This window comes from Arachis hypogaea, chromosome 13 (assembly GCF_003086295.3).
Source record: "Arachis hypogaea cultivar Tifrunner chromosome 13, arahy.Tifrunner.gnm2.J5K5, whole genome shotgun sequence".
Taxonomy (NCBI): domain Eukaryota; kingdom Viridiplantae; phylum Streptophyta; class Magnoliopsida; order Fabales; family Fabaceae; genus Arachis; species Arachis hypogaea.
In genome coordinates, this window is record NC_092048.1 from 65422559 (window position 1) to 65438341 (window position 15783).

The window sequence follows — 15783 nt, forward strand, 5'->3', positions numbered from 1 at the left end:
ATGCTAGAAGGACACCTTTTGATCAATTGCTTGTATCTTTCCCAAGCTTCATAGAGGGATTCACCTTCCTTCTGTCTGAAGGTCTGGACTTCCACTCTAAGCTTACTCAATTTTTGAGGTGGAAAGAACTTTGCCAAGAAGGCATTGACAAGCTTTTTCCAAGAGTTCAATCTTTCTTTAGGTTGTGAGTCCAACCATGTCCTAGCTCTGTCTCTTACAGCAAAAAGGAAGAGCATAAGTCTGTAGACCTCAGGGTCAACACCATGGGTCTTAACAGTATCACAGATTTGTAAGAATTCAGCTAAAAACTGATGAGGATCTTCCAATGGAAGTCCATGATACTTGCAATTCTACTGCATTAGAGAAACTAATTGATGCTTAAGCTCAAAGTTGTTTGCTCCAATTGCAGAAATTGAGATGCTTCTTCCACAGAAGTCAGAAGAAGGTGTAATGAAGTCACCAAGCATCTTCCTTGCATTGTTGGCATTGTTGTTATTTTCGGCTGCCATGTCTTCTTCTTTTTTGAAAATTTCTGTTAGGTCCTGTCCAGAGAGTTGTGCTTTAGCTTCTCTTAGCTTCCACTTCAAGGTCCTTTCAGGTTCAGGATCAGCTTTAACAAGAATGCCTTTGTCTTTGTTGCTGCTCATATGAAAGAGAAGAGAACAAGAAAGTATAAAATTCTCTATGTCACAGTATAGAGAGTCCTTGAGGTGTCAGAGGAAAACAGGAATAGAGAGATGAGGTAGGTAGATAAGAATTCGAACATATGAAGAAGGAGAGAGAGTCCGAATTGTTAATTGAGGAAGAGTGTTAGTCCTTAAATAGAAGAAGTTGAGGATGGGGAAAAATTTTGAAAACAAATTTTTAAATAAAACTGAAAATTTTAAAATAAAAAAGAATTTTGAAAAGTGGTTGATGGTTTTTCGAAAATTAAAAGTGAGAAAATGGTTAGGTGATTTTGAAGAAGATTTTGAAATCAGTAATGAAAAAGATATGATTGAAAACTATTTTGAAAAAGATGTGATTGAGAAGATATGATTGAGAATTTATGATTGAAAAACAATTTAAAAAGATTTGGTCTTAAAATTAATGACTTGGCTAACAAGAAATTTAAAAGATATAATTCTAAAATTCAAATTTTGACCCTTTCTTAACAAGGTTGTAACAAACTTGAAATTTTTGAATCAAATCATTAATTGGTAGCAAGGATTTTCGAAAATAGTGGAAGAAAAATGGAAAAAGATTTGATTTTGAAAAAGATATCATTGGAAAAGATTTGATTTTGAAAAATTATGAAGATTTGAATTAAAAACTAACTTATCTCCCTTGTGTTGTCCTGGCGTTAAATACCCAGAATGGTATCCATTCTGGCGTTTAACGCCCATTTGGCTACCTCTTTGGGCGTTAAACGCCCAGCCAGGTACCCTGGCTGGTGTTTAAATGCCAGAATTCCTTCCTCACTGGGCGTTTTGAACGCCCAGTTTTTTTTCTGTAATTCCCCTGCTGCATGTTCTGAATCTTCAATTCTCTGTATTATTGACTTGAAAAGACATAATTTTGAAATTTTTTTTTAATTTTTAATGACGAGAAACAACAAAATGAAACTAATCATGGGAAACTAAGATCAGATAAACAATGCATGCAAGACACCAAACTTAGAAATTTTCAATTAGAGACACTAACAAATTGAAAATGCACATGAGAAATAACAAAAGACACAAAACAAGAGAATTTAAAGATCAGACCCAAGAAAATCGTCAAGAACAACTTGAAGATCAATGAAGAACTTAATGCATATATTCAAAAAATTGCATGAAAATTAAAAATATGCAAGACACCAAACTTAAAAATAGACACTAGACTCAAACAAGAAACACAAAAATTTTTGGTTTTTATGATTTTATTAATTTTTTTTTGTATTTTTCGAAAATAATTTGGAAAAAGAAAATAAGGAATTCAAAATTCTTAATGAGAATTATAGGAATCATGCAATGTTAGTCTAAAACTCTGGTCCAGGAATTAGACATGGCTTACTAGCCAGCCAAGCTTTTAGTGAAAGCTTCGGTCCAAAATACTAGACATGGCCAATGGCCAGCCAAGCTTTAGCAGATCATTATATTCAACAGCAAGATTGATAGAAATCAACAAGCTCTTGTGGTGATAAGTTGAAACCTCGGTCCAAAAGATTAGACATGGCTTCACAGCTAGCCAAACTTCAACAGATCATTATGAAACTCTAGAATTCATTCTTAAAAATTCTGAAGAATTTTTAGAAAACTAAACATATTTTATTTTGTTCTTCAGAAAAATATTTTATTTTATTATTTTTTTTAAATTTTTCGAAAAGAAATAAAAATTAAAAATCTTAAACATAAAATAAAAAGTCCCTAATCTGAACAACAAGATGAACCGTCAGTTGTCCAAACTCGAACAATCCCCGACAACGGCGCCAAAAACTTGGTGCACAAAATTACAGTCACACTTTTGCAATTCTGCACAACTAACCAGTAAGTGCACTAGGTCGTCCAAGTAATACATTACGTGAGTAAGGGTCGATCCCACGGAGATTGTCGGCTTGAAGCAAGCTATGGTCATCCTTGTAAATCTCAGTCAGGCAAATTCGAATAGTTATGAGGTTTTGATAATTGAAATACAATTAAAACAGAAAATAAGATAGAAATATTTATGTAATTCATTGGTAGGATTTCAGATAAGCGTATGGAGATGCTTGTTGCTTCTGAACCTCTGCTTTCCTATGGCCTTTATCCAATCATGCGTACTCCCTTCCATGGCAAGCTGTATGTTGGGGGATTACCATTGTCAATGGCTACCGTCCGTCCTCTCAGTGAAAATGGTCCGGCTACGGGTTACGTAGGGCTAATCATCTGTCGGTTCTCACTCATGTTGGAATAGGATCCATTGATCCTTTTGCGTCTATCACTACGCCCAACACTTGCGAGTTTGAAGCTCGTCACAGTCATCCCATCCCAAATCCTACTCGGAATACCACAGACAAGGTTTAGACTTTCCGGATCTCAAGAATGCTGCCAATTGATTCTAGCTTATACAACGAAGACTCTGATCTCACGGAATGGAGGGCTCTGTTGTCAGGGGAGGCAACCATGCATCGTGAACCAGGAGGCTAAGAGATACACACTCAAGCTATTGCAGATAGAACAGAAGTGGTTGTCAGGCACGCGTTCATAGGTGAGAATGATGATGAGTGTCACGGATCATCATATTTATCAGGTTGAATTGCGAGTGAATATCTTAGAATAAGAATAAGCTTGAATTGAATAGGAGAACAATAGTACTTTGCATTAATTCATGAGGAACAGCAGAGCTCCATACCTTAATCTATGGGGTGTAGAAACTCCACCGTTGAAAATACATAAGTGATGAAGGTCCAGGCATGGCTGAATGGCCAGCCCCCAAAAGTGATCAAGAGATCAAAATTGATACAAGGATAGTCTCAAAAATGATCTTTAGATGAAAATGCAATAGTAAAAGGTGCTATTTATAATGAACTAGTATCCTAGGGTTTACAGAAATAAGTAAATGATGTAGAAATCCACTTTCGAGGCCCACTTGGTGTGTGCTTGGGCTGAGCATTGAAGCTTTCACGTGCATAGGCTGTTCCTGGAGTTAAACGCCAGCTTTGGTGCCAGTTTGGGCGTTTAACTCCAATTCTGGTGCCAGTTTGGGCGTTTTACGCCAAGATATTTTGAGCTGACTTTGAATGCCAGTTTGGGCCATCATATCTTAGACAAAGTATGGACTATTATATATTTCTGGAAAGCCCAGGATGTCTACTTTCTAACGCAATTAAGAGTGCACCAATTGAACTTCTGTAGCTCCAGAAAATCAATTTTGAGTGCAGGGAGGTCAGAATCCATCAGCATTTGCAGTCCTTTTTCAGCCTCTGAATCAGATTTTTGCTCAGGTCCCTCAATTTCAGCCAGAAAATACCTGAAATCACAGAAAAATACACAAACTCATAGTAAAGTCCAGAAATTTAATTTTTATTTAAAAACTAATAATTATATACTAAAAAGTAGCTAAATCATACTAAAAAACTACCTAAAAATAGTGCCAAAAAGCGTATAAATTATCCGCTCATCAGTTAGCCTCTGAGGGTGGTGAAGTGGTTACTACCAATTCACCAGTCTTATCTGAGGGCGAATCTGAAGCGCCATGTGAGGAAGAAACAAGCTCCTCTTCTACTAATTCGGTTGATTTACGTGCAGGTAATATGGCGGAGCCCAGAAGGATTACTCTGTAGTAAGCAGGAGCTCTAGACTTTACACTGCAACCGAATCAAGCACGTCACCTAAATCTGGCTGTAGATTTTGAACTGAAGACTGTGCTAATCAACCTGCTGCCCAAGTTTCTTGGCTTACCTGATCAAGAGCCTATCAAGCACCTCAGGGATTTTTAGACAACCTGCTCAACTACTAGGTGTCATGGTGCAGATGAAACTACTCTTTGGTTGTATGCCTTCCCGTTTTCTCTTGAGGGAAAGGCAAGGGAGTGGTTCTACACTCAACCTGAAGCAGTCGTTACTAATTGGGATCTGCTCAGAAGGGAGTTCCTGGACAAATACTTTCCGGCTGAAGTTACAGATAGACTGAGGAAAGAAATTTCCTGCATTATCCAAGGCGAATCAGAAACCCTTTACGAGTATTGGAAATGCTTCAGGAATCTCCTAGACTCATGTCCTCACCACAAGATTGACCAGTTGGTGTTGATCAGTTATTTCACACAAGGCATGAAGCCTCAAGACAAGACTACATTAGATGCTGCGAGTAATGGCTCTCTGAAGAAGTACATGACGGCGATAGAAGCATGGCAGCTGATCACCGATCTAGTTGAGTCTACCCAGAATGCCAGGCACAGGAACAACCATCCCAAGGCTATTACGAAGGTTTCCTCTAGTAGTGAGACTACTGCTCTCACATAGACTTTGGGAGAGATGACCAACATACTGAAGCAGCTATAGCTGAATCAACAACAACCTCAGCCTCTCCCACAACAACAGAGTCAACAGTTGGTTCCTCAGAGAGTGTGCGGAATATGTGCCTGCTATACTCATTACACTGATGAGTATCCGCAGCTCCAACAAGAAGACAATACCTTGGCAGCTACCCATAATTTCTATGACCGCTCGAATCAAGGATACTATCAACAAGGCGGTAATTATAACCAAGGTGGGAACTATAATCAAGGTTGGCAAGACAACTCCAACCAGGGGTGGAGAGATAACTCCAACCAAGGGTGGAGGGATAATTCCAACCAAGGATGGAGGGACAACTAGAACCGAGGAGGCAGAGACAATGGTGAAAATAAGAGGTGGAACAACAACAACAATCAGCGGAACTGGTATCAACAGAACCCTCCCTACCAACTGCAGAACCAATTCCAACCTTACCGAGCACCTCACCTAAGGCAGTCCCAAGAGCCTCAAAACAACCAACAGTAGGCCCCTCAAATCACTTACCCTCCTTCTTCTTCTAATGATGAAATGCTTCATTTTCTTGCACAAGGACAACAAGATATTAGAATACACTTGACTCTACCATAAATGGTCTGAACGCTACTTTACAAGCTCTCGTCTCCTGGATGGATTCATTATCTACCCCCAACAATCAACCTTCAAGTTCCAGTGCAATTCCTTCTCAACCTTTACCCAACCCCAAAGGTGGAATTAATGCCATCACACACTGTAAGAGAGGAGTCATGAGGAGCCAAGATCAAAGGAAGACACTTCAGTTGAAGACATTGTTGAGGTAGAGGATGTTGAAGAGGAAGATGAAGTACAAGACATGGTTGAAGAAGAAGCAGCTCAACCGAGGAATGGAGCACCAAAGGAAGATGAAGCTGTAAGGGAAGTCATTCCTATTCCCTTTCCACACCTTGCTAGAAAGTCCAAAAAGCAGATGGAGCTCGACCCCAAGATGATGGAGATCTTAAAAAAGGTTGAGGTAACCATTCCCCTTTTTGACACTATTCGCCAGGTACCTAAATATGCGAAGTTTCTAAAAGATTTATGCATGAATAAGAAAAAAATACAGGATATAGAAACTATTCATTTAGGTAGCTCTATATCTGCTTTAATGGGTGCCATACCAAAAAAATGTAGGGATCCGGGGCCATGCATGGTTACATGTACTATTGAGGGTATACAATTTTTTGACTGCATGTGTGACTTAGGTGCATGCGTGAGTATTATGCCATTATTTGTATATGATGCTTTGAGGCTCTTTCCCTTAAAAAGGTCGACAGCACGTTTTATTTTGGCAGATAAAAGCATAATCTCGGTGGTCAGAATTGCTGAGGACGTGCTGGTGAGCATTAAGGGGCTAACATTCCCTATTGACTTCTACATCTTGGAGATGCCCCCTAATGACTCCGGAAGACCGTCGTCCATCCTGCTTGGAAAGCCATTCCTGCAGACTTCAAGGTTCAAGTTGGATGCCTTCTCAGGAACTTACTCTTTTGAGATAGATGGCCGAGCAGTGAGCTTCAACCTGGATGAAGCTATGAAGCACCCACCGAAAGATCACTCCATCTTCCAGTGCGACATTATTGATGAGATCATGGCTGAACTCCACCGGGAAGAAGTAGAAGAGATGACCATGGAGCAAGGTACAAGTGTGGGAAAACCCTCTGAGCCTACTGAAGATAACTTGCCCCCACCAATGGCTCTAGATGATCAAGTGCCTAGCCATGAGCAGAAAATAGAGTTAAAGTCCCTTCCACCCCACCTCAAGTATGCTTACCTTGAGGATAATCAGAAGCTCCCAATTATCATTGCAAGAGAACTCACTTCCCAACAAGAGGAGCAATTGCTTAGTATGCTAACAAGACACAAGAAGGCTATTGGGTGGAGCTTGGCGGATATAGTAGGCATCAACCCTCAAGTATGTGAGCACTGTATATTTTTAGAAGAGGGAGCAAGGCCTGTCCATCAACCTCAAAGGCGGCTGAACCCCACCATTCTAGAGGTTGTCAAGAAGGAAGTGACCAGACTGCTTGAAGCCAACATCATCTATCCAATATCGGATATTGAATGCGTCAGCCAAGTACAAGTGGTACCAAAGAAGTCTGGCATCACAACAGTGAAGAACGAGCATGGGGAATTCATAGTAACTAGAGTGCAGAACTCCTGGATGTAAGACCCTGAATTTTTATTTATTAATAAATTATTTATGATCTATTATATTTATTTAAGATTATAACTTTTTTAGAGATTTATATATAAGTTGAGTAAATACCTATTTATTATTTAGAATTCTTATGATATATATATATATATATATATATATATATATATATACATATACATAGCGAATGTTTCATATGCCTTAATTTTAAATATTTATATTTTTTTAACCTTGTCTTGTAAATAAAGGAGAATCAATTTACTTATCTCCAATTTTTATTAAATTAGTGTTTAACTGAAATAAATTATAAATTAGTAAATAAAAAGGGTATTTTAAAGATGAATATTTTGTATTTAATTTGATTTTCTTAATTATTATTTTATCTTCCTTTATTTAAAAAAAAATTAAATTACATTATTATCTATATTTTATTAATATTTCCTAAAACTACCCAAACCCCCACCCTCTTCCTCACACAGACCTACACACACTAGACACAGAAAACCCAACAGAAAAGAAAGAAGAAAGGAAAGAAAGGAAGAAAGGGAAGAACGAAGAGGGTGAGAAAAGGGGAAGAGGGAAACAGATCTGCAGAGGAGGAGGAACGGAGGAGAGAGAGAGAGAGATCTGAAGGGAGAGGGAGACCGTAACTGGCGCCGCCGCCGCCTCGCCCAGCTGCCGTGCTTCTCATCGTCGCCGCCGAAAGGAAGAGGGAGAGAGAGCGACGTCGAATAGAACGCGAGAAGGGAGAGGAGCTGTGTTCTGTTGTTGACGTCGCGCTACCGCCACGCCGCCGTGCTGTGCGAAGTCACCGCCGTCGCCTCGAGCCTCGCCGTTGTCGCTCTCAGCCCGAGCCCTTGCCTTTGCCGTTATCGATGGGGTCGAATCTGCCGCCAGTTTGAGCTGAGGGAGAGGAAACGCGAATAGGAGAGAGAACAAAGGGCTTCGTGGGAGCTCCGCCACTGCCCAGCCGCCGTCGCAGGAGGAACGTCCCGCCACCACCGTGCTCCGTCCGCCGGTAACTCTGCTTCTTCCTTACTTAAAATCTGTTCTGCTTCTATTCTGTTCCACTATTTTGATTATTGTTGGTGTTTCCGTTACCTTAATCACTCGGAATGACGCTACTGCCGTTAGGACGGATGTCCGGGTCAGATTTCTGTTCTTCTACCGCTAGGAGCCGACACCGGAGCTGTTCCTAATGATTCTGGTCGGATATCTTTTTCGATTTTAGGTTATTTAGATGTTTTACTATTTTTGCCATGCTTATTATGATTCAATTTCTGAATGTATCCTTGTTTGGGTTTCTTGAAGTTGTTTCAGCTACTATAATTGCAATTTGTAATAATGCGGTCGCTATGAGAGGCATTAGAATTGTTGCTATTTTTGTGGGATTAATGCTATCGCTGCTGCCATGAATTAAAAGGAAAATGAATTATCACGATAAGTTATGCGGACTCAGCTAACTGAGGTAGGGGTTTTTCTTAAAATCTAATTTATATTACAGAGTTGTGATAAATAGATATTAATGTGAGAAAACATACGCCTGTGATTATAATTATTTTCTAAATGTGGTTGTTTACTGGACTGAACGACTGATTGCTTGATTGCTTGAGTAGTTTTTGATTGCTGAAAAGAAATTAATTTGAAAGGTTATTTAGTTGATTATTATGAAAAATGGCTTTTCTTGGTTTTGAAGCTATTTTTGATGATGTAAAGGATTTGGCTTTGGAAATGGTTTAATTTTGAGTTAGTGGCTTTATAAATGACTTTATAAATGATTTAGTATTTGAGCTGGATTGATTTTAAAAAGAGATTTATTATGGGCACTGATTCGCTTTGAAAATAATTTGATATTGGAACTAGCTGAATCTTGGAAAATGATTGAGGTTTTGGAAAGGTTTGAGAAATGTTTGGATGGGACCCGAAAAGGGTGGCAGAATCCAAGTTTTAGAGGAGATGCTGCCGAAATTTTATAAAATTAGAAGTTTCATTTGAAGTAGTTATTTTAAAAGGTTTAATTTTAAGCATTATATGATTTGAGATTACTTCATTTATCAAAGAAAAAGTTATGTTTTGGATTGAGAATTGTTAGTGAACGAAACGGAAAGAGGGATGATGATGATTGATTTGAAATATGATTTTTAAATGAATTTGGAAATGGGATATGGATTGACGAATGATGATGACATTGAGAATGGCTTAGATATTGATGAATGATGAATGAATTATTTATGTGGTTTATGAATTTGAAATATCTGAGATACGAGGTTCCCTGGATTAAGTGCCGTGGCTTGCCACCACGTGTACCAGGTTGAAAACTCGATACTCTGTTGACCCTATGATGTAAGTGTGTGACCGGGCACTATATAAATTCCCGGGAATGTTACCCCCATTGAGTAATATTGATTATTTGAGAAAAATCTATGCATAGACTCTTGGGGATGCACGTCGGGGGACAGTCTAAGTACAATTCAGACTTGTCGGGTTGGCTGGATAACCGACAGATGAGCCTCATCAGCCATAGGACAGGCATGCATCATATGTATTTGTATGCTTTGCTTGGGTTTGAACTTGTTTTGGTTTGCCTAATTACTAAACTGTTCTTAATTGCTACTTGAACTATTTGCTATAACTGCTTCCTACTTGTGCTTTTGTTGTCTGTCTTGCTTGTATTTGTCTTGGCGTGTTACATTTGAGAATGGACTCTGGTGCTGAATTAATGATTATGTTGTTTGATTGCGTGATTGGTTTCTGATTGAGACTTGCTTATGATAAAGAAAGACTTTAGATTTCTGAAAATAGTAAACATTGTTTCTTTGAAAAGGTTTTGAACGATTAGCTATTGGATTTTAAAAGGATTCATAAGGCAATGATAATCACTGAATTTGAAAACAGTTTTCTTATTGAATATCTTCTTATGACAACTTTGAAACTCCGTGGTGAGACCGTGTGGTTAGGTTCTCACCCCCTACAGCTTTATCTTTTCAGGAACCGGATGAAGCATTAAGAAGAGTTATATTGCGTTTGGTGTACATGTTGTTGTATTAATTAGATTATTTTCTTCCCTCATCTTTGTTATTACAAGTTTGTAAGAGGGATAGGAATTGTATGTTTTATATGTATAATATGTTGAGTTATTAGGTACGGAGTCTTGTATATGAATCTATGTCTGCTTGTATTTTTCTTAAGATAAAGTATTTATTTCTGGTTTTCAAAGAAATCAGCGATACAGTATCGAGTCACAGGCTCCTATTTTAGTATTTAATATGTAAAGTAGTTGTAATACTTCTTGCTATCAGAGTAGCGTAGCCGGAAGCGTGACTTCTGATAGTGAGGGCGTTACACCTGGAGGGTGTGCATTGATTACAAGTGCCTCAACCAGGCTACACGCAAGGATCACTACCCATTGCCTTTCATCGATCAGATGCTTGATCGCTTGTCAGGTAATCACACTACTGTTCCTTAGATGGTTACACTGGCTATTTTCAAATTCATATAGCTCCTGAAGATCAGGAGAAGACTAATTTTTCATGTCCCTTTGGAACGTATGCATACAAGAGGATTCCTTTTTGCTTTTGTAATGCACTGGCTATGTTCCAAAGATGCATGATAAGCATTTTCTCAGATCTTCTTGAGAACTGTATGGAAGTTTTCATGGATGACTTTAGTGTGTATGGTGAGTCTTTCAACCTTTGCTTGGATAGTTTAGCTAGAGTATTAGACATGTGTGTTAGTTCAAACGTTGTATTAAATTTTGAAAAATGTCATTTTATGGTTAAACAAGGTATTGTTCTAGGACATGTTGTTTCTAATACTGGTATTTCAGTTGATCCAGCAAAGGTAGATGTCATTTCTGGTTTACCTTACCCCTCCTCCGTAAGGGAAGTTCGTTCATTTCTTGGCCACGCAGGTTTCTACCAGCGATTTATCAAGGACTTTAGTAAGGTAGCATTGCCTTTATCCCGACTGCTGCAGAAGGATGTTGAGTTCGAGTTGAGTGAGGACTGCATAGAAGCGTTTGATAAGCTGAAGATCGCCTTGACTCAAGCTCCGATTGTGAGAGGGCCAAACTGGAGCCAGCCATTTGAAATAATGTGTGACGCCTCCAACAATGCAGTAGGAATGGCGCTGGCTCAGCACGAAGGTAAGGACCCTTATATAATTGCTTATGCTTCTAAGACCATAGACGCTGCTCAGTCTAATTACACTACCACTGAAAAAGAGCTTCTGGCTATTGTTTTTGCTCTGGATAAATTCCGAGCCTACTTACTTGGTACTAAGGTGGTAGTGTACTCAAACCATGCAGCTCTAAAATATTTATTAGCTAAAAAAGAGTCTAAACCAAGGTTGATACGTTGGATATTGTTGCTGTAAGAATTTGATTTAGAAATCAAAGATAGGAGTGGTTTCCAAAATTTAGTGGCAGACCACTTGAGTCGCCTTGAGCACATTAAGAATGACTCCACTCCTATCAATAATGCTTTTCCATTTGATATCTTGCACACAATATCTGAAGTAGTTCCTTGGTACGCACCTATAGCTAATTATCTGATTAGTTGTACCTTTCCTCCTAATTTTACTAAGCATCAAAAGGAAAAGCTAAAAATCTAGTCCAAGTATTATATATGGGATGACCCATATTTTTTGAGATGTGGTGCTGACCAGATAATTAGAAGGTGTGTGCCACAATCAGTATTCCAGTTCATTTTAGAGGTCTGCCACTCTTCTGAGAGTGGTGGACATTGTGGCCCTCAAAGAACAGCTAGAAAAATTATAGACTGTGGATTCTGGTGGCTCACACTATTTAAGGATGCAACTGCTTTCTGTGAATCTTGCTCCCCATGCCAGAGGTTTGGGAACATATCCAAGAGGGATGAGATGCCCCAACAACTTATGCTGTTCTGTGAGATTTTTGATGTTTGGGGCATTGACTTCATGGGTCCATTTCCAAACTCTAATGGTTTCTTATATGTATTATTAGCTGTTGATTACGTTTCCAAATGGGTGGAAGCAATTCCTACCCGTACTGATAATGCTAACACTGTTGTCTCCTTTTTTTGAAATAATATTATCTGTCACTTTGGATCACCACGAGCAATTGTGAGTGATCAAGGCACTCACTTTTGTAACAGGAGATTAACAGGTCTACTGAAGAAACATGGCATTGTTCATGAGGTGGTGACTGCTTCCCATCCCCAGACTAATGGACAAGCCGAGGTGTCTAATAGAGAAATAAAGTGTATCCTGGAGAAGGTTGTCAAGCCCCATAGAAAAGACTGGAGTACCAGGCTTGCAGATGCGCTTTGGGCATATCGGACAGCGTACAAGACACCAATCGGGATGAGTCTGGTGCATGAAATTGTGATGTCCAGGCTCAAACTATTCCTGGCACGTGAGCAACTTGGTACGTGTAATCGTGATTACACATTCATAATTTGTCACAACTTCGATACAACTAACCAGCAAGTGCACTGGGTCGTCCAAGTAATACCTTACGTGAGTAAGGGTCGAATCCCACGGAGATTGTTGGTATGAAGCAAACTATGGTCACCTTGTAAATCTCAGTCAGGAAGATATAAAGTGATAATGGTGTTTTTGAATATTATATAATAAAATAGGGATAGAGATACTTATGTAAATCATTGGTAGGAATTTCAGATAAGCGAATGGAGATGCTTTTCGTTCCTCTGAACCTCTGCTTTCCTGCTATCTTCATCCAATTAGTCTCACTCCTTTCCATGGCTGGCTTTATGTGATACATCACCACTGTCAATGGCTACTTTCAGTCATCTCTCGGGAAAATGATCCAATGCCCTGTCACGGCACAGCTAATCGTCTGGAGGCATCACCCTTGCCAATGGCTTCATCTTATCCTCTCAGTGAATAATATGCTCACGCACCCTGTCACGGCACGGCTATTCATCTGTCGGTTCTCGATCATGCTGGAATAGGATTTACTATCCTTTTGCATCTGTTACTAACGCCCTGCAATCGCGAGTTAGGAGCTCGTCACAGTCATTCAATCATTGAATCCTACTCGGAATACCACAGACAAGGTTTAAACTTTCCGGATTCTCTTGAATGCCGCCATCATTCTAGCTTACGCCACGAAGATTCCGGTTAAGAGATCTAAGAGATATTCATTCTAGCTTATTTCATGTAGAACGAAAGTGTTTGTCAGGCACGTGTTCATAGGGGAGATGGTGATGAGCGTCACACATAATCATCACCTTCATCACGTTCTTGGGTGCGAATGGATATCTTAGAAGCGAAATAAGATGAATTGAATAGAAAATAGTAGTACTTGCATTAATCTTTGAGAAACAGCAGAGCTCCACACCTTAATCTATAGAGTGTAGAAACTCTACCGTATGAAAATACATAAGTGAAGGTCCAGGCATGGCCGAGATGGCCAGCCCCAAAACGTGATCACAGGATCAAAATACAATCCAGGATGCCTAATACAATAGTAAGAGGTCCTATTTATAATAAACTAGCTACTAGGGTTTACATGAGTAAGTATTTGATGCATAAATCCACTTCCGGGGCCCACTTGGTGTGTGTTTGGGCTGAGCTTAAGTGTTGCACGTGCAGAGGCCATTTGTGGAGTTGAATGCCAGTTTTTGTGCCAGTTTGGGCGTTCAACTCTGGTTTTGGATCCTTTTCTGGCGCTGGACGCCAGATTTGGTTAGAGAGCTGGCGTTGAACGCCAGTTTACGTCATCTATTCTTAGCCAAAGTATGGACTATTATATATTGCTGGAAAGCCCTGGATGTCCACTTTCCAACACAATTGGAAGCGCGCCGTTTCGAGTTCTGTAGCTCCAGAAAATCCACTTTGAGTGCAGGGAGGTCAGAATCCAACAGCATTAGCAGTCCTTCTTCAACCTCTGAATCTGATTTTTGCTCAAGTCCCTCAATTTCAGCCAGAAAATACTTAAAATCACAGAAAAACACACAAACTCATAGTAAAGTCCAGAAATGTGAATTTAACATAAATCTATTAAAAACATCCCTAAAAGTAACTAGATTCTACTAAAAATATACTAAAAATAATGCCAAAAAGCGTATAAATTATCCGCTCATCAGAGTCCCTTCCGCCTAGTCTATGGCAAGGCTTATTTCCTCCCAGTAGAGGTGGAGCACAAAGCATTTTTGGCGGTGAGAGAATGCAACATGGAATTTGAGAAAGTCGGTACTGAAAGGAAGCTGCAACTAGTAGAATTGGAGTGCCTTAGGCTAGAATCGTATGATAACTCAAGGCTTTACAAGGAGAAGGTGAAGGCTGTACATGAAAAGAATATCAAGCGAAGAGAGTTCAGACCTGGGGAGTTAGTTCTCCTTTACAACTCCAGGTTGAGGTTCATGCCAGGCAAGCTGAGATCCACATGGGAAGGTTCCAACAGAGTAGAGAAGGCAGAACCATATGGAGTCTTCCACCTGAGTCATCCTTCAAGTTCCAAATTCATCAAAGTCAATGGCCACCGTTTGAAGCTGTACCATGGTGAGAAGATGAAGCAAAATAAGGAGCTGGAGATCTTCCTCTTGGAGGATTCACCAACAGAAGAAGACTGAGCTTGTGGACCGTCCAACTTAAGGACGTAAAAGAAAAGTGCTAGTTGGGAGACAACCCACCATGGTACGATCTTTTCATTTTTATTCTTAGTTTCATCTTATTTTTATCAGTGCTACTTTATAAATTTTGAATAATCACCTGCATTCTGCATAAAAAAAGGGGGGGGGGGGCATTCGACGCGCAAGCATCAATGACGCGTACGCGTCATATGTGAATGCGAAAAATACTGGGTTTGAACAGAGAGTTATACGGGAGTGGCGCCAGAACCACGCTATGCGCACAAGCAAGGCCACGCATACGCATGCCTCACGCATGCGCGTCGCTTGCAATTCCGGTAACCCACGCGGACGCGTCCAGGACGCGCATGCGTGATCATAGAAATTGGCGTAAATATGCTTTTGAACAGAGAGTTGTGATGGTCTTGGGCTGGTATCGTGCGAGAGGCACAAATCCGCTCACGCGTACGCGTCTTACACGTCCGCGTCCCTCTTTTCCCAGACCACCCACGCGTGCGCGTGCCTGACGCGCACGCGTCATATGCAAATTTTGGTTCCTAGGCTACGCGAACAGAGAGTTGTGCATGCATGCCACTGGTATCGCACGACTGGCACAACACAGGGCACGCATACGCATGCCAGACGCTTACGCATCGATGTCAACTATGCGCAACCCACGCGTATGCGTGGTGTACGCGTGCGCGTCGCATGCGCTGCATCACTAAACACGTGCGCCGCCCAAATTTTCAATTTCCCCCTCCCAAATTCTAATCCTCTCAATCTTAATTCTTTCTTCTTTCTTCTTTCCTCTTTCTTCTTCCCTCTTCTTACTTCTTACTTCCTACTTCCTTATCCCCTTTTTCATCTTCTTAATCAGGTTTCTTTTCTTCCTCTCCTCTACTATTTCATTCTTCATTTAATTATTGCATTTAATTATTTTTCTTTCTTCTCAATTTCATCTTAGCTTAGTTATTTATGGTTTCTTTTCTCCTTCCTTTTTCATGTATTTTTATATTGGTGTTGGAACTTTATTTGGGTCTTACTCTATT

The 15783-nt window shown here is 39.9% G+C and overlaps 1 non-coding gene across 1 annotated transcript; it reads left to right on the top strand.

The window, feature by feature from the left end:
* Positions 1-104, top strand: LOC112740069 (small nucleolar RNA R71). The gene has a single exon (XR_003171004.1). It is a non-coding gene; the product is annotated as a small nucleolar RNA R71 (small nucleolar RNA).
* The last annotated feature ends 15679 nt before the right edge of the window (positions 105-15783 follow it).